General features: G+C 42.8%; 1 pseudogene; it reads left to right on the forward strand.

The window, feature by feature from the left end:
- Window positions 1-22,760: 22,760 nt before the first annotated feature.
- Window positions 22,761-23,674, forward strand: LOC133755140 (calcyclin-binding protein-like; annotated as a pseudogene).
- The last annotated feature ends 1,347 nt before the right edge of the window (window positions 23,675-25,021 follow it).

The following is a 25,021-nucleotide window of genomic DNA, read 5'->3' on the forward strand; positions in this document are numbered from 1 at the left end:
AGTGGGCTGTTTGTTTTGTTGTTGTGGATTTTCTTGATTTCTTTGTAGATTCTGGTTATCAACCTTTTATCTATAGTATAGTTTGCAAATATTTTTTCCCATTCTGTCAGTTGCCTCTTCACTTTCCTGACTGCTTATTTTGAAGTACAGAAACTTCTCAATTTGATGCAATCCCAAATGTTAATTTTGGTTTTGACTGCCTGTGCTTCTGGGGTCTTTTCCAAGAAGTCTTTGCCTGCACCTATATCTTGCAGGGTTTCTCCAATACTCTCTAATAATTTGATGGTTTCGGGTTGTAGATTTAAGTCTTTAATCCATGTTGAGTGAATTTTTGTGTAAGGTGAAAGGTAGGGGTCTTGCTTCACGGCGCTGTGGCTCACTTGGTTAATCCTCTGCCTGCAGCATCCCATATGGATGCCGGGTTCTAGTCACAGTGCGTCCTCTTCCAGTCCAGCTCTCACCCGGATTTTGTTTTTTGAAAAATATCTATTGAGGTCCTTGGCCCATCTATAAGTGAGCAGTAGACTGGATAAAGAAATTATGGGACATGTACTCTATAGAACACTATACAGCAGTGAAAAAAAATGAAATCTGGTCATATCTAACAAAATGGAGGAATCTGGAAAACATCATGCTAAGTGAATTAAGCCAGTCCCAAAGGGACAAATATCAAGGAAACCTGTCGAAGTGATATGGACACTATGAGAAACAGTGACTTGATCAGCATTTGTCCTAACTGTTGATGTACAATTTCATACTTTATCCATTTTAGTATTTTTTGTTCTACTTAATACTATTGGTTGAACTCTGTAATTAACACACAATTATTCTTAGGTGTTTAAATTTAACTGAAAAGAGATCTCTGTTAAATATAAGAATGAGAATAAGAGAGGGAAGAGATGTACTATTTGGGACATGCTCAAGCTGACTTGACCAAAATGGTAGTGTTAAAAACATGCCAGGGGATTCCAATTTAATCCCATCATGGAGGCATGTACCAATGCCATCTCACTAGTCCAAGTGATCAATTTCAGTTCACAATTGATCACACTAAGAGGACTAAGAGTCAAAGGGATCACATAAACAAGACTTATGTCTGCTAATACTAACTGATAGAATAAAAAATGAGAGAATGATCCAACATGGGAAGGGGTATACACAGCAGACTCATGAAATGACGTATGTCCTAAACAGCACTCTGGCCTCAGAATCAGCCTTTAAAGGCATTCAGATCTGGCTGAAGATCCCATGAGAGTATTTTAGGCATGGAAAGCCAAGGCACTCTGGAAAAAAAAATAAATGAAAGATCTCTGTGAGATCCCAGTAGAAAGAATTGGCCATCAAAGAAGGAGGTACCTTTCTCTGAAGGGAGGAGAGAACTTCCACTTTGACTATGACCCTGTCGAAATAAGATCGAAGTCGGTGAACTCAAAAGGCTTCCATGTCCTTGGCAACTCATGACAAGAGCCTAGGGAGATTAGGGACGCCATAAGCAAGTGTCAAATTATTAACTCAACAACAGGAGCCGTTATGTACTTACTCCTCATGTAGACTATCTGTCCTTAATGTGTTGTTCAATGTGAATTAATGCTATAAATAATACTCAAACAGTATTTTACACTTTATGTTCTGTGTGGGTGCAAACTGATGAAATCTTAATATATACTAAATCAGTCTTCTGTATATAAAGAGAATTGAAAATGAATGCTGATGTGAATGGAATGGGAGAGGGAGCAGGAAAGGGGAGGGTTGCGGGTGGGAGGGAAGTTATGGGGTGGAAAAATCCATTGTAATCCATAAACTGTACTTTGGAAATTTATATTTACTAAATAAAAGTTTAAAAAAAATTCCCCGCAAAAAATGGTGGTTTTTAGAACACAGGATTATAATGAAAGACAACTAAAAAATGACTTACACATTCTGAACAGAAATAGGGCTTCAGAAATAGAAATATTCCCTTTGTAATGCTGAAAAGTCTACATTGCTGAATATAAAATTGATGAAATAATGGGGCAGAGCCAAGATGGTGGATTAGTGAGGGCGGGCACCAATAGTACAGGAAAAGATAGTTTAATAAAAGTGGAGTTCCTGTAGCCTCGGGAAAAGGCTCAGGGAAAATTGCAGAGGAAACTCTTCCGGATTTAGTGGATGTGACCTACAGGGAGAGCCAGGTTGCCCACCACATGGAAGCCCAACCACAGAATCTGCATGCCAGCGCTGGAAGGGGAAGTGAGACAAAAACCTTGGTAAATTGAGACATTGGTGGGGAAAGGCAGAAAGAGCCTAGAGGGAATGAGGCCTGAAGCCCCACTGGGGAAAGTTCATCAGGCTGACGAGGAGAGAAAAAAACGAATAAATAAGGGGAGCTGGCATGGACGCTAGCCTCTCTGTCCACTCACCTTACAAAGTGAGCAAGATAACTAGTACTCCAACAGTATTTTTTCACTTTGTGTTGCTATGTGAGGGCAAACTGTTGAAATCTTTATATATACTAAACTGATTTTATGTATATAAAGAGAATTAAAAATGAATCTTGATGTGAATGGAAGGGGAGAGAGAACGGAAAGGGGAGGGTGGTGGGTGGGAGGGAAGTTATGGGGGGGAAGCCATTGTAATCCATAAGCTGTACTTTGGAAATGTATATTCATAAAATAAAAGATAAAAAAATAAACAAAGCTGAGCAAGACAAAGAGCAGGTGCCATTTTACATATGTAAAGTGGCACCTGCCATTAGCCAAGCAGAAAAACCTCTCTGGTGGGGAGAAATTACAGGAGGTTAGGACCTAGTGAAAGTGTGGAGCTAATGAACTGAGACTGTGAAAATCTGAGGGGGGGTGAGAGAACTCACCAAGTACACAAACTTGGTAACCTTGGCAACCCAGTGAGAGACTGCGGAGAAATTTGAGACCACACTGAGGGCTGCATAAACTCTTTGTGTGGTGCCAGGGGTAGAGCAGATGAATACACACAGGGGCCAGATTTCATACATCAACTACCCTCAATTCTACTCAGCTGTGTGGAATTACTTCCCAACTGAGTAAAAAAAAAAAGAGAGAGAGAGAGAGAGAGAGCGGGAGCGAGTGAGTGAGAGAACCATCTGGGTGAGTCACCTTTGGCACATCCTTAACCCTGAAGATCCAAACAGAGCTCTCTGGCCACACACATCACAGCCTTTAAGGATCCATCAAAAGCAGACTGTCCACTTAATCTAGAGTCACAGTATAACAAGAAAAAGCACCACAGCAAAGAAACCAAGAATATCTCCACAATGTCAAACAAACACAGAAACCGAGGTAACCAGAACAAGGAAGACACTATGATGCCACCAAATGAAAAAGACACCCCAATTCAAGATGATGAAGATGATGAGATAGAAGAAATGCAAAAAGTGGATCTCAAAAAACTGAAAAGATCATTAAGAAGTTCTCAAAAACAAATTCTTGAACTACAGAAATCCTTAATGGACAAGATAGAAAATCTCTCGCATGAAAATGAAATATTAAGGAGGAATCAAAATGAAGTGAAACAACTAGTACAACAAGAAACTGTGATAGTGAAGAGAAATCATAATGAAATGAAGAATTCAATGGATCAAATGACAAACATATTAGAGAGCATTAAAAACAGAATGGGTGAAGAGAGAGAATATCGGACTTAGAAGACAGAGAACAGGAAAATATACAGTCAAATCAAAGAAAAGAAGAGGAAATTAGAAATCTAAAAAATATTGTTGGGAAGCAACAGGATACTATTAAAAAATCCAACATTCAGTTCTAGGAGTTCCTGAAAGCATGGAGAGGGAGAAAGGATTAGAAGGCCTTTTTAGTGAGATACTAGCAGAAAATTTCCCAGGTTTGGAGAAGGACAGAGACATCCTAGTTCAGGAAGCTCATAGAACCCCTAATAAACATTACCTAAAGAGATCCTCACCACAACACGTCATAGTTAAACTCACCACAGTGAAACATAAAGAAAAAATCCTAAAATGTGCAAGAGAGAAACATCAGATTACTCTCAGAGGGTCTCCAATTAGAATTACAGCAGACTTCTCATCAGAAACCCTACAAACTAGGAGGGAATGGCAAGATATACCCCAAGTACTAAGAGAGAAAAACTGCCAGCCCAGAATATTATATCCTGCAAAGCTCTCATTTGTGAATGAAGGTGAAAGAAAGACCTTTCACAGCAAACAGAAATTGAAAGAATTTGTTGCCACTCGTCCAGCCCTGCAAAAGATGCTTAAAGATGTGTTACATACAAAAACACAGAAACATGGTCATCAATATGAAAGAAAGTAAAGGAAGGAAACCTCACAGCAAAAGATCACATGAAGTTCAAAACATATATTAGGAAAAATCTTTGGCAAATGGCAGGGCAAAGTTACTCCTTCTCAATAGTCACATTGAATGTTAATGGCCTGAACTGTCCAGTTAAAGACCCCGACTGGCTGAGTGGGTTAAGGAACAAAACCCATCTTTTTGCTGCTTACAAGAAACACATGTTTCCAACAAACATACATACAGACTTAAATCGAAAGGCTGGAAAAATATATACTATGACAACAGAAATGAAAAAAGAGCAGGCTTAGCCATCTTAATATCAGAAAACATAAATTTTAACACAAAAACTGTTAGGAGAGACAAAGAGGGGCATTATATAATGAATAAGGGATCCATTCAACAGGAAGATATAACGATTATCAATGTATATGCACCTAATAACAGGGCAACGGTTTATTTAAAAGACTTGTTAAGGGACTTAAAGGCAGACTTAGACACCAATACAATAGTTATGGGGGACTTCAATACTCCACTCTCAGAGATAGACAGATCAACAGGACAGAAGACCAACAAGGAGACAGTAGATTTAAACAACACTATAGCCCAAATGGATCTAACAGATATCTACAGAACTTTTCGTCCTACACATAAATCATTTACATTCTTCTCAGCAGTACATGGAACCTTCTCTAGGATTGACCACATACTAGGCCATAAAGCAAGTCTCAGCAAATTCAAAAGAATTAGAATCATACCATGCAGCTTCTCAGACCACAAAGGAATGAAATTGGAAATTAGCAACTTGGGCATCCCTACAGCACATACAAACACATGGAGACTGAACAACATGCTCTTGAACGAACAATGGTCATAGAAGAAATTAAAAGAGAGATCAAAAAATTTCTGGAAGGAATTGAGGATAACAGCACAACATACCAAAACCTATGGGATACAGCAAAAGCAGTGTTAAGAGGAAAGTTTATATCAATAGGTGCCTACATCAAGAAATTGGAAAGGCACCAAATAGATGAGCTTTCTTTTTTTTATTAAACTTTTACTTAATGAATATAAATTTCCAAAGTACAGCTTATGGGTTACAATGGCTTCCCCCTCCCTAAACTTCCCTCCCACCCACAACTCTCCCCTTTCCCGCTCCCTCTCCCCTTCGAATCACATCATGATTCATTTTCAATTCTCTTTATATACAGAAGATCATTTTAGTATATATTAGGTAACGATTTCAACAGTTTGCCCCCATATAGCAACACATATTGAAAAAAAATACTGTTGGAGTACTAGTTATAGCATTAAATAACAATGTACAGCACATTAAAGACAGAGATCCTACATAATATTTTTTTAAAAATTAATTAATTTTCTATGCCATTTCCAATTTAACACCAGGGTTTTTTTTTTTTCATTTCCAATTATCTTTATATACAGAAGATCGATTCAGTATATAATTAGTAAAGATCTCATCAGTTTGTACCCACACAGAAACACAAAGTGTAAAAATACTGTTTCAGTACTAGTTATAGCATCACTGCACATGAGACAACACATTAAGGACAGATCCCACATGGGACGTAAGTCCACAGTGACTCCTGTTGCTGACTTAACGATTTGACACTCCTGTTCATGGCGTCAGTAATCTCCCTAGGCTCTAGTCATGAGTTGCCAGGGCTATGGAAGCCTTTAGAGTTCGCTGACTTTGATCTTATTCCGATAGGGTCATAGTCAAAGTGGAAGTTCTCTCCTCCCTTCAGAGAAAGGTACCTCCTTCTTTGATGGCCCCATTCTTTCCACTGGGATCTCACTCACAGAGATCTGTCATTTAGGTCTTCTTTTTTTTTTCTTTTCATGGTGTCTTGGCTTTCCATGCCTACAATACTCTCATGGGCTTTTCAGCCAGATCTGAATGCCTTAAGGGCTGATTCTGAGGCCAGAGTGTTGTTTAGGATGTCTGCCATTCTATGAGTCTGCTGTGTATCCCACTTCCCATGTTGGATCATTCTCTCCCTTTTTGATTCTATCAGTTAGTATTAGCAGACACTTGTCTTGTTTAATTTCATTATCCAGTCTACTGTTGATGGGCATTTGGGTTGGTTCCAGGTCTTAGCTATTGTGAATTGAGCTGCAATAATCATTAATGTGCAGATGGCTTTTTTATGTGCAAAATTAATTTCCTTAGGGTAAATTACAAGGAGTGGGATGGCTGGGTTGTATGGTAGGGTTATGTTCATGTTTCTGAGGACTCTCCAGACTGGCTTCCATAGTGGCTTAACCAGTTTCATTCCCACCAACAGTGGGTTAGTGTCCCTTTTTCCCAAAATCCTCTCCAGCATCTATTGTTGGTAGATTTCTGGATGTGAGACATTCTCACAGGGGTGAGGTGAAACCTCATTGTGGTTTTGATTTGCATTTCTCTGATTGCTAGTGTTCTTGAACATTTTTTCATGTGTCTGTTGGCCATTTGGATTTCCTCTTTGAAAAGATGTCTGTTGAGGTCCTCGGCTCATCTCTTAAGTGGGTAATTTTTTCTGTTGTTGTGGATTTTCTTGATTTCTTTGTAGATTCTGGTTACCAACCCTTTATCTGTAAAATCATATTGTCTGCCAAGAGGGATGGTTTGAGTTCTTCCTTCCCAATTTGTATCCCTGTAATTTCTTTTTCTTGCCTAATAGCTCTGGCTAAAATGTCCAGAACTATATTGAAGAGCAGTGGTGAGAGTGGGCATCCCTGTCTGGTACCAGATCTCAGTGGAAATGCTTCCAACTTTTCCCCATTCAATAGGATGTTGACCGTGGGTTTTCCACATATTGCTTTGATTGTATTGAGGAATGTTCCTTCCATACCCAGCTTGCTTAGAGTTTTCATCATGAAAGGGTGTTATATTTTATCAAATGCTTTCTCTGCATCTATTGAGAAAATCATATGTTTTTTCTTAGCAGTCTGTTAATGTAGTGTATTACGTTGATTGTTTTGCGAACCATCCCTGCATACCAGGGATAAATCCCACTTGGTCTGGGTGGATGATTTTTCTGATATGTTGTTGCATTCTACTGGCCACAATTTTATTGAGGATTTCTGCATTTCTGTTCATCAGGGATATTGGTCTGTAATTCTATTTCAATGCTGCATCTTTTTCCTGCTTAGGAATTAAGGTGATGGTGGCTTCATAGAAAGAATTTGGGAGGATTCCCTCTTTTTTGATTGCCCTGAATAGTTTGAGAAGAATTGGAGTTAGTTCTTCTCTAAATGCCTGGTAGAACTCAGCAGTGAATCCATCTGGTCCTGGGCTTTTCTTTGTTGGGAGGGCCTTTATTACTGTTTCAATTTCTGTGTCAGTTATGGGTATGTTTAGGTTTTCTATGTCTTCCTGGCTCAATTTAGGGAGGTTGTATGTGTCCAAGAATCTGTCCATTTCTGATAATTTCCCTGTTTGCTGGCATACAAGTCCTTGTAGTAATTTGTGATGATTCTTTTTATTTCTGTGGTGTCTGTTGTTACGTTTCCCTTTTCATCACTGATCCTATTGATTTGGGTCTTTTCTCTTCTTTTTTTAGTTAGTTGGGCCAATGGGGTGTCAATTTTGTTTATTTTTTCAAAAAACCAACTCCTCATTTGGCTGAATTATTGTAATTTTTTTTTTCAATCTGCTGATTTCTTCTTTGATTTTGATTATTTCTCTTCTCCTAATGGGTTTGGGTTTGGTTTGCTGCAGATTTTCTAGATCCTTGAGATGACTTGAAAGCTCATCTATTTGGTGCCTTTCCAATGTCTTGATGTAGGCACCTATTGATATAAACTTTCCTCTTAACACTGCTTTTGCTGTATCCCATAGGTTTTGATATGTTGTGCTGTTATCCTCATTTACTTCCAGAAAATTTTTGATTTCTCTTTTAATTTCTTCTATGACCATTGTTCATTCAGGAGCATGTTGTTCATTCTCCATGGGTTTGCATGTGCTCTAGGGATTCCCAAGTTGCTAATTTCCAATTTCATTCCTTTGTGGTCTGAGAAGCTGCATGGTATGATTCTAATTCTTTTGAATTTGCTGAGACTTGCTTTATGGCCTAGTATGTGGTCAATCCTAGAGAAGGTTCCATGTACTGCTGAGAAGAATGTAAAGTCCTTAGATGTAGGATGAAATGTTCTGTAGATATCTGTTAGATCCATTTGGGCTATAGTGTCATTTAAATCTACTGTCTCCTTGTTGGTCTTCTGTCCTGTTGATCTGTCTATCTCTTAGAGTGGAGTATTGAAGTCCCCCATAACTATTGTATTGGTGTCTAAGTCTGCCTTTAAGTCCCTTAACAAGTCTTTTAAATAAACCGTTGCCCTGTAATTAGGTGCATATACATTGATAATTGATAATCGTTATATCTTCCTGTTGAATGGATCCCTTAATCATTATATAGTGTCCCTCTTTGTCTCTCCTAACAGTTTTTGTGGTAAAGTTTATGTTGTCCAATACTAAGATGGCTAAGCCCGCTCTTTTTTCATTTCTGTTGTCATAGTATATATTTTTCCAGCCTTTCAATTTAAGTCTGTATGTATGTTTGTTGGAAACATGTGTTTCTTGTAAGCAGCAAAAAGATGGGTTTTGTTCCTTAACCCACTCAGCCAGTCGGGGTCCTTAACTGGACAGTTCAGGCCATTAACATTCAATGTTACTATTGAGAAGGAGTAACTTTGCCCTGCCATTAGTCAAAGCTACTTTCTAATATATGGTTTGAGACTCCTGTGATCTTTTGCTGTGAGGTTTCCTTCCTTTACCTTCTTTCATATTGGTCACCGTGTTTTTGTAGTAACACATCTTTAAGCATCTTTTGCAGGGTTGGTTGAGTGGCAACAAATTCTTTCAATTTCTGTTTGCTGTGAAAGGTCTTTATTTCACCTTCATTCACAAATGAGAGCTTTGCAGGATATAATATTCTGCGCTGGCAGTTTTTCTCTCTTAGTACCAGGGCTATATCTCGCCATTCCCTTCTAGCTTGTAGGGTTTCTGTTGAGAAGTCTGCTGTGAGTCTCATTGGAGATCCTCTGAGAGTAACCTGGCATTTCTCTCTTGCACATTTTAGGGTCTTTTCTTTATGTTTCACTGTGGTGAGTTTGATTACGACGTGTCGTGGTGAGGATCTCTTTTGATCATGTTTATTAGGGGTTCTATGAGCTTCCTGTACTAGGATGTCTCTGTCCTTCTCCAAACCTGGGAAATTTTCTGCTAGTATCTCACTAAAAAGGCCTTCTAATCTTTTCTCCCTCTCCATGCCTTCAGGAACACCTAGATCCCAAACGTTGGGTTTTTTAGTAGTATCCTGTAGATTCCTGACAGTATTTTTTAGATTTCTGATTTCTTCTTCTTTTCTTTGGTTTGACTGTTTCTTTTCCTGTTCTCTGTCTTCTACGTCCTATATTCTCTCTTCTGCTTCACACATTCTGTTTTTAAGGCTCTATAATGTGTTTGTCATTTGATCTATTGAATTCTTCATTTCAGTATGGTTTCTCATCACTGTCACTGTTTCTTGTTCTACTAGTTGTTTCATTTCATTTTGATTCCTCCTTTGTAGGGAACCAGACCGGAGGAACCGTGCCCCTAAGATGGCGCCGACTCCCTGCTTCCGGGTTCTTCCTCATCTCAGGGAGTTCCCGCTCTTGCTCGCTCCTTCCCGCCTTAGATTTCCCGCTCTAGCTCGCTCCTTCCCGCCTTGCCACGAGATTGTCCTATCCCCGCGCTTCTAGCCTATCACCTGATTTGTGACGTGTATTGTGCATATAAACCCTTGCTACGCGGGTGTAAGGGAAGTTCCTGCCCAGAAGAGATCGAAGCTGGATCTCCTGCTTGCCGAGCAATAAAGGAACCCCGTGCAAAGTGTTCGGTCTCTGTCTCTTGCTGGACGAGGACGGCGCCGAGCAGCTGGTGGCCCGTACGGGGAACTTCCTCTACGTTGCCCGGTAAGTAGAAGGTAAGCGAGGTCAGTCTTACCGTCTGGGCCCCGCGAGTGAGGTATATCTCGTGGTTGGAGGGTGGACGCACCCTAAGATAGCGGACGTGTTTCCCCGCTTTAAACTGAAAGAATAGCGGACGTGTTTCCCCGCTTTAAACTGAAAGAATAGCAGACTTGTTCCCCCGCTTTAAACTGAAAATAAGATAGCGGACGTGTCTTCCCGCTTTAAACTGAAAATGGGAAATTCATCTAGCCATTCAATGTTGCTTAATCCGTTAAAAGCATTATTGCGTAGCAAAGGGATTAAGGTTTCTAAGACCACACTTGTCAGGTTCCTTGGAAGTGTTGATTTCTTTGCGCCGTGGCTCACCCACGAGGGCCAAATAACTCTTGAGTCTTGGGAGAAATTAGGAAAGGATCTCCGGCGCACAGTTAACGATCCCCAGGAACCCGATATCGACCCCGTTGTTCTCCCCTTATGGGAACTACTGCGGGCGTGCCTCCAAGAGGAGAGGTCGGTGGGAGCGGACCGCCCGACTCTTACGGCGGTTCGCGAGGCTCTCGAGGAAGTTCGTTCTCAGAGCTCGGACGGCGCCCGGGACCTCATACAATTTAAGGACACGGGATGCCAGACTTCCTCACTGGCCTCAGGCTCCGAATGTGGCTCCGCCTCCTCTGAGTCTGAGGGGGAAGGGGACGGCGATCCTAAATCCCCGCCTCCTACGTATGCGCAGCTGCGGCAAAAGTTAAAAGATGCCTGTTTACGCCCTCTAGTGCCTACGGCTCCTCCTATCGATGTCGTGCCCGCCCATCAGATTAAAGACGCAGCGCCTCCTACTGGCGGTCATGTAGGCGTGCCTCAGCCCCATCTAACACCCGTGCCGCCATGGCCATTAAACGTCCCAAATGTGCCACCTTTTTCAGGCAGACAGTTTCATCAACAAGCCTGGAAACAGTTGCGAACTGGCGCTCCCGCTGCCCCCGCTCAGGCTTACCCTGTTTTGGCTTTGGGCACGCGAGAGGCCCGGCACGAACCATTGGACATGACAGTATTAAAACAACTTAAGGCTGCGGTCCATGACTATGGACCCACAGCCCCATTCACATTGTCACTCCTTGAATCAGTCGGCCAGTCCATTTTAACACCTAGCGACTGGACCCAATTGGCTCGGGCCTGTTTAAGTCCAGGCGGCTTTCTTTTGTGGCAATCTATGAATACAGAGTGCTGTCATGACCAGGCAGATGAAAATGCTGAGGACGGCCACCCTACGTGGAATGCTGATATGCTTTTAGGGCGTGGACCTTATCAGGCTGACCAGACCCAATTCCCTAGACAAGTATACAGGCAAATTTCCAACTGTGCCCAACGTGCGTGGAGGCAGGCGTCCAATCCAAGTGACTCAGCTAGCCACCTCACCAAGATCGTTCAGGGCACGGCCGAACCCTTCGCTGATTTTGTCGCTCGCATACTTGAGGCTGCGTCGCGTATTTTCCCTTCCGAGGTTGACGTTCAGCCACTGGTCAAACAAATTATTTTTGAGCAGGCTAATAAAGAGTGCAAAAACATTCTTCGACAATATAGACATAAATCTCTGGACTCCTGGTTAAAATACTGCAGAGATACCGGTGGGCCACTTACTAATGCGGGCCTAGCTGCGATGCTGGCAAAAGTCAAAGAAAACAGTCCAAAATCTAAATCGACCCGACCCCCCATATCTTCAGGACTTTGCTTCCAATGTCATCAACCGGGTCACAGAAAACGCGATTGCCCCAATCTCAGCCATGGGTATTCCACGGCACAGCCTTCAGGCATAGAGCCTTGTCGCCGTTGCCGCAAGGGCCCTCATAGGGCAGAGGTATGCCGTTCTGCTTTCGATATCGATGGCAACCCACTTACAGGTAGCGCCCAGGGGCCAAAAAACGGCCAGAGGGGGCTCCCCAACCCAGCGAGGAGCCCCCAAAATCAAATCTACTCTCAGGTTCCACCTCCCGTGTCTGCGCTACACCCAGTGCACCCTCAGCCCGTGCCACTCACGGGTCCGCAGGCCTGGACCTCCGCGCCACCTCCCCTCTCCTCTTAACTCCGGAGATGGGGGTACAATTAGTGGAGAGCGACTGCTCCGGTCCTCTGCCCCCGGATTCGGTTGGATTAGTGTTGGGTCGGTCCTCCGCCGCCCTCCGAGGGCTAGCTGTGATCCCCGGGGTAGTTGACTCTGATTTCACTGGTAAAGTAAAGATCATGGTTCAGGCCCCTCAGGGACCTTTAGTAATCAATCCTGGAGACCGTATCGCACAAATGTTATTACTGCCCAGTCTTCACTCTTTAATCCCAGCTAAAAACCACGTTCGCGGCGCTGGTAACTTTGGGTCCTCTGGCATTAATTTTACCGGCTTACATATGCTTTTAAATGAACGTCCCACTTTAGTGTTGCAGATCAATGGCAAGGACATTAAGGGACTTTTAGACACAGGAGCCGACAAATCCATTATAGCAACAAAGGACTGGCCTAGTACATGGCCTACAAATGTGGCGGAACAAACCTTGCAAGGACTTGGTTTTGCTCATTTCCCAAAAATCAGTGCAGCCTTGTTGTCATGGCAGGATAGCGAGGGTCATAGAGGACAGTTTTCTCCATTCATTTTACCTCTACCCATTTCCCTTTGGGGGAGAGACGTCCTGGCCGAAATGGATGTTGCTTTGGTCACCACTTCCCCTGCAGTACGATCTATGCTACAAAATATGGGTTACGTCCCAGGCAAGGGACTCGGTGTCCAGCTCCAGGGCCACCCTTCCCCCATTGAACCAAAACAAAGACCAAGTAAAGTTGGCCTGGGTTTTTCCTAGGGGTCACTGTTTCGCCTCCTAAACCAGTGGAGCCTTTACCCATCTCGTGGCTAACGGACGTACCCGTCTGGGTTCCACAGTGGCCCCTATCTCAGGAGAAACTGGAGGCAGTCAACACTCTGGTCTTGGAGCAGGTCAACGCTGGTCATTTGATCCCATCCACCTCTCCATGGAATACGCCTATTTTTGCCATCCGCAAAAAATTAGGTCAATGGAGACTCTTACATGATCTTAGGGCAGTCAACGCACAGATGCAGCCTATGGGCCCTGTGCAACGTGGTCTTCCTCTGCTTTCGGCACTTCCCAACCAATGGCCTGTTATTGTAATAGATCTTAAGGATTGTTTCTTTTCCATTCCATTGGACAAAAAGGATACCCCACGTTTTGCTTTTACTGTCCCCACCCAGAACCAGGAACAACCGGACAAGCGTTGGGAGTGGACAGTCTTGCCTCAGGGTATGACTAATAGCCCCACCATGTGTCAAGTCTATGTAGCCCAAGTACTAAAACCTCTTAGAGACCGATATTCCGACTGCAGGTGCCTACATTATATGGACGACCTACTGTGTGCAGCCCCCACAGCAGAGAGGCTCCTGGCCTTATACAGTACACTCCAACAAGTGCTGGAAGGGGCAGGGCTGCATATTGCACCTAATAAGGTGCAATTGTCGTCTGTAGTTTCTTATCTTGGGGCTATAGTCGCCCCTACTCAAATTAGACCTCAAAAAATTCAAATAAAAATCAATGCTATCTCCACTCTAAATGACTTACAAAAACTTTTAGGGGATATCAATTGGATTAGGCCCTACCTTAACATTCCTAATGCTGCATTGCAGCCCCTCTTTAATATACTTAAAGGAGACCCGGATCTTGCTTCCCCCCGAACCTTCACCTCTGAGGCCAAACAAGCACTGTCAATTGTCAACGATGCCCTTAGTAAAGCTGCCCTAAAACGTTGGGACCCTGCGGGAGACCTTACTCTTTGGGTCCTCGACACCCTTAAACAGCCCACCGCGGTCCTATGGCAGGATGGGCCTCTCCTCTGGATCCATCCCTCAATGTCATCTACTAGATCTATTAGTTACTATCCCGTGGCAGTGGCGGAGATAACTCTCCTAGCCATTCAGAGGGCTATCCAACATTTTGGACGCGAACCATCCACCATTGTTGTCCCCTATTCCATGGAACAGGTACGTGTGCTAATCGCTTGTACTGATGCTTGGGCGGTTTTAGTCTGCTCCACTTCCGCAACTATTACAAACAGAACACCCTCTGATCCTTTGCTAACCTTTGTTCAGTCTCACCCAGTTATTTTTCCAAAGTCCACATCCCAAAAGCCCTTACAGGGAGCCCCAGTAGTGTATACCGACGGTTCTAAAACAGGAGTCGGTGCATATGTTGTTTCAGGATCTGTGCCAAAAACATTCCAATTCGCTACTAACTCCCCCCAGGTAACTGAACTTCTTATAGTTAACCAAGTCTTCTCTGATTTCCCCGGACCTGTCAATATTGTGTCTGATTCACGCTATGTGGTTAATTCTGTGTCTATCCTTGAGGCCGCAGGACTAGTCAATTCTTCATCCTCCGTAGCGACAGTTTTCCTCACCCTGCAAAAATCTATTTGGAATCGGTCTGCTCCTTTCTTTATTACTCATATTAGAGCTCATTCTTCCTTACCTGGACCCATGACCACAGGCAATGCTATAGCTGATCAAGCCACACGCCCCATTTGGATACTCCAATTTTCTTCCCCAGAAGAGCAGGCTATCCAGTTTCATTCAGAGTTCCATGTAAACGCAAAAACCCTTGCCGCCAAATTCGGTCTTTCTCGTGCTGCCGCTCGCGATATTGTTCGCCATTGTGCCGCATGCCCTACTTTAACCCCTGTGCCTTCGGTGGGGGTTAATCCCCGAGGATTACTACCAGGACATATCTGGCAGATGGATGTCACCCACATATCCGAGTTTGGGACCTTAAAGTATGTTCATGTGTCAGTTGACACCTGTTCCCAAGTAATTTTTGCTTCTCTGGAGACGGGTGAGCGTACCACCCATGTCATTAATCACTGCCTTGCTGCATGGGCAGCCTGGGGCAAACCAAAAACTTTAAAAACAGATAATGGTCCCGCATACACAAGTAAATCATTCCAAGATTTCTGCACCCGTATGCAGGTACAACATAAAACTGGAATCCCTTATAACCCTCAGGGACAGGCCATAATTGAAAGGGCTCATCGAACCCTCAAGGCTTTTCTCTTAAAACAAAAGGAGGGAATTGCCACGGGCAAAACCCCTCGAATGCGCCTCTCCCTTGCACTGTTTACTATAAACTTTTTGAATTTGACAGATCATTCTATGTCCCCCGCTGAGAGACACATGTTAAAGGAGCCATCTTCACGAGGCTATGTCCGTTGGAAAGATGTCCTCACGGGAAAGTGGTACGGCCCGGATCCGGTATTATGCTGGAACCGAGGCGCGGTCTGTGTCTTCCCACAGGAATCTGGAAGAGAACCTCTCTGGATACCGGAAAGATTGGTCAGAAAAACAGCCCCGCCGCCACAAGATACACCTCTATCACCTACGGACGACATCTCCCCCGAGATAACCGAGATTACCACGCTCTCACAGGACGACAAATTGCAACAAAACAACGAGACGTCCCTGTGTACTTCGCTGGGTGAGCTCCTTCATCAACAACAAGTTGGAGAGCGTCAGACATCAGTTCCGCGCGGCAGCGTATGCTGCTCTCCATCACCGTGATCCGGATGCATATGCCATGCTGGCTCGCATGACTTATGACCGGGTCCATACCAGCGATTAAAACCCTCGTCCCCCCATCCCTACTCACGCCTCACATATGGACAATGCCTCCATCAGGCACACACCTTCCTCGAGTTGTCTTGTTCCCCCTCTCATTCATTGGGCTGTATCACCCATCCCTGACGGGGAGCGAAAACTGGGTATGCGAGACCAAAGGTACTGCAGCAGGAGTCCACCCGGGGGTTCCGGGGGTCCTGGGAGAGCATATGCATATGCATGCAGGTTCAATTCCCAGCCTGCCCCAGCAAAAGGGAATAAAAACTGATCCCTAACGGAGACATCAGGGGTTGTGGCCAGGCCCTTGAAGTTCCGTAACTAACGGATCACAAGCACGCTGGGTATGCACCTCTACTCTCTGCCTAGTAAATATTCTCCCGGCCCTCATGAGCCAGGGCCGTCGGGGATGTGATTTGTGCAAAAACAAAAGGAGGGAGATGTAGGGAACCAGACCGGAGGAACCGTGCCCCTAAGATGGCGCCGACTCCCTGCTTCCGGGTTCTTCCTCATCTCAGGGAGTTCCCGCTCTTGCTCGCTCCTTCCCGCCTTAGATTTCCCGCTCTAGCTCGCTCCTTCCCGCCTTGCCACGAGATTGTCCTATCCCCGCGCTTCTAGCCTATCACCTGATTTGTGACGTGTATTGTGCATATAAACCCTTGCTACGCGGGTGTAAGGGAAGTTCCTGCCCAGAAGAGATCGAAGCTGGATCTCCTGCTTGCCGAGCAATAAAGGAACCCCGTGCAAAGTGTTCGGTCTCTGTCTCTTGCTGGACGAGGACGGCGCCGAGCACTCCTTAATATTTCATTTTCACGCGAGAGATTTTCTATCTTGTCCATTAAGGATTTCTGTAGTTCAAGAATTTGTTTTTGAGAACTTAATGTTCTTATCAATTTTTTGAGATCTGCTTCTTGCATTTCCTCTATCTCTTCATCTTCATAATCTTGGATTGGGGTGTGTTGTTCATTTGGGGGCATCATAGTGTCTTCCTTGCTCTTGTTACCTCTGCTTCTACGTTTGTTGTTTGGCATGTTGGAAATAATTTATGTTTGTTTGTTGTTTTTTTTTTTTGGCTGTGGTGTTTTTTTCTCGTTATACTCTGCCTCTGTGTGGGCTGTCTGCTTTGATGGATCCTTAGAGGCTGTGATGTGTGTGGCCAGAGAGCTCTGCTTGATTCTTCAGGTTTAAGGCTGTGCAAAACGTGACTCACCCAGATTGTTCTCTCCCTTGTTCCTTGCTGGATCTCTCTCTCTCTCTCTCTCTCTCTCTCTCTCTCTCTCTCTCTCTCTCTTTTTTCTCAGTTGGGAAGTAATTCCGCATTGCTGTGTGTAATTGAGGGTAGTTGAAATCTGGGATCTCTGTTCTTAATATGTTGTACATTGTGATTTAATGCCATAACTAGTACTCAAACAGTATGTTTCACTTTGTGTTTCTGTGTTGGTGCAAACCTTTGAAATCTTTATTTAGTATATACTAAATTGATCTTCTGTATATGAAGAGGATTGAAAGTGAATCTTGATGTGAATGGAAGAGGAGATTGAGTGGGAGAGGGGAGGGTTGCGGGTGGGAGGGAGGTTGTGGGATGGGGAAGCCATTGTAATGCATAAGCTGTACATTGGAAATTTATATTCATTAAATAAAAGTTTAAAAAATAAATTAAAAAAAGTAAAGTAGGTGCCACATAGGTTAAAATTGATTAGATTTGTGAACTGGAAGACCATGCGTTTTCCATGTCTCTGTGTGACCTCATGCCCCTACCTGGCCTCACCTGGGTGCCAACCAGCCCATCAGGTTAATTAACTACTCCCCTTTGGAAGTGGGTTAAAAGCCTGGGGCACAGTGTGTCCTGCCCACTCTTCTTCCCTAGCCTCTTGTCAGGAGGGGGCTTGCTGTAGCCTTGTGCCTCTAGGGAGCATGGCCTTTGGGTCATGTGCTCTAGGCTTCCTGGCCCAGGTACCGGCCTAGATGCTCTTCCACGTGGCTGGTTCCTGGTGCTTTGTATGAACCCCTGTTCACCTCTCTTAAATAAAGCTCTCACTCTCCTATGCATTTTTCTCACTAAATAAAAACTTAAAACATACCATGCTGCCTCATTTATCTGTGCTGGTATTTATAATTCTTCTCTAAATATTAGGCAAGAACCCTCTTGGGCTTATTAATATTGGGGATTTAGTAATAAGCCGGTGGTGAAATTGTATGGCACCCCAATTTACGGTAGCACATGTGGCACCCCAGATAGCATTTCTAGGGAACTTTTAGGGGCCACACTTCAGTGTGCATTTTAGGGGATCTTCTCTGATTTCAAAAGCATTATTATAATAAATTAAATCACATATGAAACCATAATGAATAATAAGTAAGATATTTAAAAAAGTGCAAGAGTGGTTAACTTTAAAAGAAGCAAGCCATATAAATTTTTCAGGTAGGTGAAAATTTCAAGAGAAAAATTGCAGATGATTAAGATTAAATGTTGAAATGCCTTTCAAAAATTCAATATCTAGTAAAAACAATACTGCTAGAAATATAGTAAAAATGTAGTGGCTTTCTTATTTGCATCAAGTCTTTTTAAAAGGATCCTAGAACATGGGATTGATGTTGTAGCAAAGTGGGTAAGGTCACCACCTGTAGTGTTGGCATACTATATGGGTGCCAGTTTGAATCCCAGCAGCTCCACTTCTGATCCAGCTCTCTGCTAAGGCCTGGGAAAATAGAAGATGGCCCAAGTCCTTGGGCCCCTGCACCCACATGGGAGACCTGGAGGAAGCTCCAGGCTCCTAGCTTTGGATCAGCTCCAGCCATTTCAGCCAACTGGGAAGTGAACCAGCAGTTGAAGACCTCTCTCTCTCTTTCTCTGCTTCTCCTTCTCTCTCTGAGTAACTCTGACTTGCAAACAAATAAATAAATCTTTAAAAAAAAGGATCCTAGATCAAACAATGCAATTAATACAAGATCATTAACAGCTTTCTCCCTGGAAGAAATCCTAGGCCATGATGCCTCCACTACTCCAAATTCTTATTTGGAGGAGTGATCAGCAGGAAAAAAGAGCAAAAAGAAAAGAATAAGGTGTAATGATCAATTTATAAACAATAAATTATCAATATGTTGGCAGTATTTATATACAGATAGTCCATAACTTCTAAAAATAAATACAACTGATGTATGAAGTTAATTTGATTTCTGGAAAGATTGAAATATAAAATCCCCTAGATTACCAAATACCAACAAGAAACAAATAGAAAACCTGCAAGGATAATAGGCAGACTAGAAAACAACTTTCAACATGAGAAAAGAGAAATAAAAGTATTAAATTCTGTGAAATAAAAGGAATACATTATATGATATCTTTAAACATTTTTTAAATCAATATCAAAAACAAAAAGTATTCAACAGGAAAATGAGCCTAAATATGAGGAAAAAAATAGGTCCAGAAGCTGATAAACAGAACTGTAACTCACTAAAGCTGGTTACTGCAAGCTCCAACAGGACCTGCTAGGGAGAAGGATAATGCAACAGGAGGCTATCCCAGCAGGTGGCAGGAGAACAGGAAGGAGAGGCCCTCCTGCTGTGGGAAGGTGGAACCCAGAAGGAGGCAGTCTCCTACATGAATCCAGGCCTTGCCTGTCGCTATTCCCATACAGCACAACATGCACTTAGGGGTCCATGCTATGGAAGATGTTGACTGGCTGCTTTTGTGATATTGTGTGTGCTCACTGCCAAGCAAACTGTCCAATCAGGCATGGTGACCCCCACACCATGTAAACTCAGGGGTCTTGATGTCAGTCATCTGTCAGTTCAGGGAAGCAAGGTCCTAGGATACACCTTTGCTGTTTGGAGTCTCGCAAGATAAGTTGGGATCTGCCGCACTCCATCTTCACTCACTAGGAGATGCTGGACACAGGAAATTGCAAACTGCTTCATGGTTAATGTGTGAGCCAGGTTGTCTGTAGAGGGGGAAGGCAGAGCCTACGGAAGCTGCTAAAGGACTAGAATGGCACAGGCCTCCTAGAGGTCATCTCTAGAATCTGTCGGTGTCATATTGGTGCTGGCACAATGCTTTCCTCGATCCCCTCAGACTTGTGGGTTGGGAACACGACTGGCACCCAAGACCCCTGACATCCTGCTCCTTCTCTGCTCCAGGGACTTCTCAGCCCCAGCGCCATCTCTGGGCAGCCATGTAGTGGCCACAGCACATCTGCCCGGATTGTGCAGTGGGGGCAGGGTGGTCACAAGGGATAATGCGGATTTTGTGTATGGAGATCATGTGAGATGGGCACTATTGTTTATATTGCCCTTGGTTCCTCCGTGCTTCCTTTGGGACCTAATTCCCCTGAGTTTTCTAAATATGTGGTCTGCAAGGTCTTATACAAGACTGATTTCCTTACATAGCTGTTCCTAGGGTGTCTTATTTGGTTTACTGTTTCCAGTAACACAGTAACATTGATTGGGTCAGGTAAAAAGAAAAATGTTATTTGGCTTGGGGTTTTTATCCCAGTTTTAGAAGAGCAGGAGAACCCTTTGATTTGGTACTTGAGTTTCATTTTCTTGAGACAGACTACAATCTGCATTTGAATTTTTGCAATATAAATTTTGGCTACCAAATTTATCAGTATTTTAAAAATTATTTCTATCCCATGAAAACCTTTCTGATTCTGTAGATATGTGTAGTTTACTAAGTTATTTTGAATTTATATTTTAATATAGGAGCCTTCTTCTTTTTTAGTTTTAATTTTTTCAAGATTGTTAGAGTATGATTGACAATATTTGTGTATATTCAAGGTATGCAACATGATGTTTTGATATGTGAGGAAACTTTCAAAAGTTATGGTAAATTAACATTACCTTTTAATTACTTTTTTATAAACTTTTTATATCCTCATACATATACACTATGAAAATATTAGGATGCTAGACAATATGAAATCCATGAATAGGCTGATTCTTAAAAAAAAAACTCATGGAAAATGTGTATTATAAAAATATACCTGGCCTGGTCCCAGACTTTGTAGCCATTTTTGGAGTGAACCCATGGAAGAAAGATCTCTCCCCCTCCCTCCCTCCCTCTCTCTCTCTCTCTTTATCCATTTATCTCCCTCTTCCCTTTATTCCCTCCTTCCCTCCTTCCCTCCCTTCCTCCCTCAAGCCCTTCCTGTAAATTTGTCTTTCAAATAAATAAAACCCAATTTTTGTAATCAGGGTAACAAAGTTTAATAAGGTAGAGCATCCATCAGAACAGATAAGACAAAATCAAAGGGAGAGTGCCATCGTTTATACTGGGGAATGCAAGATTACATGGTTTAATAAAATACATCTGATGGGCAAAGTGGGTGGTTACTCAGCAGTGTCTTAAAATTTTAGAGTTGATATTAAAGTTTTAAAAACTCTAGTACATTCTCTTTTATAAATGATCATTAGGATTTAAACAATGTTTCACAAAAAGAATTTCTATATTTCTTTCTCTTTTTTTGACAGGCAGAGTGGATAGTGAGAGAGAGAGAGAGAGACAGAGAGAAAGCTCTTCCTTTGCCGTTGGTTCACTCTCCAATGGCCACCGCGGCTGTGGCACTACAGCTGGCATCCTATGGCCAGTGCATCACACTAATCCAAAGCCAGAAGCCAGGTGCTTCTCCTGGTCTCCCATGGGGTGCAGGGCCCAAGCACTTGGGCCATCTTCCACTGTACTCCCAGGCCACAGCAGAGAGCTGTCCTGGAAGAGGGGTAACCGGGACAGATTCCGGCACCCTGACCGGGACTAGAACCCAGTGTGCCAGCGCTGCAAGGTGGAGGATTAGCCTATTGAGCCATGGTGCCAGCCCGAATTCCTATATTTCTATTTCTCCTTTGCTAAACAATTTGGAATTTTATTATAAGCATCTCATAAAGAATGACAATAAATTAGTCCAGTTTTTTACTTAGAAAATAATTGTTTATGACTGACAACTGTCTACAGTCAAATGAAAATATATTTTATAAGCTAAACCAATTTTTTGCTACTTTACTGATGTTTAGTTTCATGAGCATTTTTCCCAAACATAACATCACATCAGCTCTTAAATGAATGATTTTTCATTTAAAAAGTTTTGGATACTAACAAAAAAACATTAGGTGCAGTTTTGGTAATAACTTATAGAGATTAAAAGAGACAAGAAAGACAAATCACAAGACAAAGAAATAATCCATTTATTTCTATCACCAGTGAATTTTTTAAAAAATTGACATTTATAGTGCTGGCTAATAAGTACCCTGTGACATATATAAAATATTTTTCCCAACTAGGTTTCTAAATAATTGTGTATGGAATTTAGAAAACCAGTTTCCAATGACAATTTTTGTAAGCAATAATGTTTTTTTAAGGAAATACTTATGCTTTATATGTCAAAATATCATATCCTGGGGCAAGCTCTGTGGTGCCACAGGTTGAATTGCAACCAGCCATGCTTATATCTAATACAGTCTCAAGTTTGAGTTCTGGCTCACTCATTTCAGAACCAGCTCCCTGTTAGTGTGTCTGCATAATCAGCAGAAGATGATTCATATCCCTGAACCATTCACCCATTTAGGAAACATGGAGGAAGCCCATGGCTCCCGGCTTCAGCCTTGCCCAGCCTTGACTCTTGTGACCATTTGGGAAAGAGAGGATAGAAGATTCTCCCTCTCATCTCCCCCCCCCCGAAATGATACCTTTCAACATAACAAATAAATCTTTCATAAAAACCTAATGGTGGGCAAGCAGGGCGGGGCGGGGCTGAGCGAGGTGGGCGGGCTCCTGAAGGTTCCAGAGGCTCTGCGTGTGAGAGGCGGGCCGCGCACAGTGGGGTGCACACGCAGGCCGCGGGTTGGTGCAAGGAGTGAGCGCGCTCGGGGTGGCGTTTCCTGTTCCTGTCGCTCGCGCTGCTGCAGCTTGGGCCTTGGGCCTGCCCCCGCCGGACCATGGCTTCGGCTTTGGAAGAGCTACAGAAGGATCTAGAAGAGGTGAAGGTGTTGCTGGAAAAGACTACCAGAAGAAGAGTCCGTGATGCCCTTACAGCAGAGAAGTCCAAGATTGAGACAGAGATCAGGAACAAGGTGCAACAGAAGTCACAGAGCAAAGCAGAACTTGACAACGAGAAGCCGGCTTCTGTGGTTGCTCCCATCACAGCGGGCTATACAGTGAAGATCAGTAATTACGGATGGGATCAGTCAGATAAGTTTGTGAAAATCTACATTACTCTAACTGGAGTTCATCACGTTCCCACGGAGAACGTGCAGGTGCATTTCACAGAGCGGTCATTTGATCTTTTGGTAAAGAACTTAAATGACAAGAATTACTCCATGATCCTGAACAATCTGTTGAAACCTATCTCAGTGGAAGGCAGTTCAAAAAAAGTCAAGACTGACACAGTTCTTATCTTATGTAGAAAAAAAGCAGAGAACACCCGATGGGACTACCTGACTCGGGTTGAAAAAGAATGCAAAGAAAAAGAAAAGTCCTCCTACGACACAGAAACAGACCCTAGTGAAGGACTGATATGAATGTGCTGAAGAAGATTTATGAAGATGGAGACGACGACATGAAGCGAACTATCAATAAAGCCTGGGTGGAGTCGAGAGAGAAGCAAGCCAAAGGAGACACGGAATTTTGAGACTGGAGTCCTGTTGGAACTGTGCTGTGGAAGTGCTGACCTTTCCAACAAGGGAGTGTTGCTGAGCTGCATATGTCACTTGACAGATAATACTCACATACCCTTTAAGGAAAGGCAATGAATTCTCCGTTTCTTACTGGAAGATTTATTTAAATAAAATGTGCTTATTAAAAAAAAAATCTAATGGCCCAGATTTAATTGATAGACATAAGCATAACAAGTGGGCAAACATATAAAAACTTTAAACATATCTTAACTCAAAATTGCCTGGACTTTTTAATTATGAAAACTTATTATTATTACTGGAAGAAAAAATTAATAACTTGGGAGGAGAAATAAAAATGAGCTAACAGAAACTGAAGCGCAGACCATTACAATTGTATCAAAATGAATATTAAAATCCCAAAAATGTTATAACAAAGGTCATACCCTCTATCACAGAATTAAATAAGCAGGTCAGGGGAAAAGTGCTGTAGTGCAGTGGATTAAGACTCCAATATGTATGCCTTCATTTATCATTGAGATTCCTGGATAGGGTATGACATATTTTGCTCTCCTGATCAGCTTCCTGCTAATGTAATTTAGAGGCAGAAAATCATGGCCTATCAGTCCCAAAGAGACAAATATCATTTTTTTTCCATGATCGGTGACAACTAACTGAGCACCAAAGGGGAAACCTGTGGAAGTGAAATGGACACTATGAGAAACAGTGACTTGATCAGCTCTTGTGCTGACTGTTGATGGACAATGTAATACTTTATCCTTTTTAGTATTTGTTGTTGTAGTACTAGTGGTTGAACTCTGTAATTAACACACAGTTATTCTTAGGTGTTTAAATCTTAACTGAAAAGTGATCCCAGTTAAATATAAGAATGAGAAAAAGAGAGGGAGGAGATGTACAATTGGGGACATGCTCAATCGGACTTGCCCCAAATGGTGGAGTTAGAATCCTGCCAGGGGATTCCAATACAATCCCATCAAGGTGGCATGTACCAATGCCATATCACTAGTCCAGGTGATAAATTTCAGTTCACAATTGATCACACTGATAGATGTAAGAGTCAAAGGGATCACACAAACAAGATAAGTGTCTGCTAATACTAAATGATAGAATCAAAAAGGGAGAGAATGATCCAACATGGGAAGCGGGATACATAGCAGACTCATAGAATGGCAGATGTCCTAAATAGCACTCTGGCCTCAGAATCAGCCCTTAAAGTGTTTGGATCTGGCTGAAGAGCCTATGAGAGTATTTTAGGCATGGAAAGCCAAGACACTCTAAAAAAAAAAAAGAAGGAGACGACCTAAATGAAGGATCTCAGTGAGTATGATCCCAGTGGAATGAACGGGGCCATCAAGGTAGGAGGTACCTTTCTCTGAAGGGAGGAGAGAACTTCCACTTTAACTATGACCCTGTCAGAATAAGATCAAAGTCAGTGAACCCTAAAGGCTTCCATAGCCCTGGCAACTCATGACTAGAGCCTAGGGAGATTACTGACGCCATAAACAAGAG

The sequence above is a fragment of the Lepus europaeus genome, unplaced genomic scaffold, assembly GCF_033115175.1.
Source record: "Lepus europaeus isolate LE1 unplaced genomic scaffold, mLepTim1.pri SCAFFOLD_3_1, whole genome shotgun sequence".
NCBI lineage: Eukaryota > Metazoa > Chordata > Mammalia > Lagomorpha > Leporidae > Lepus > Lepus europaeus.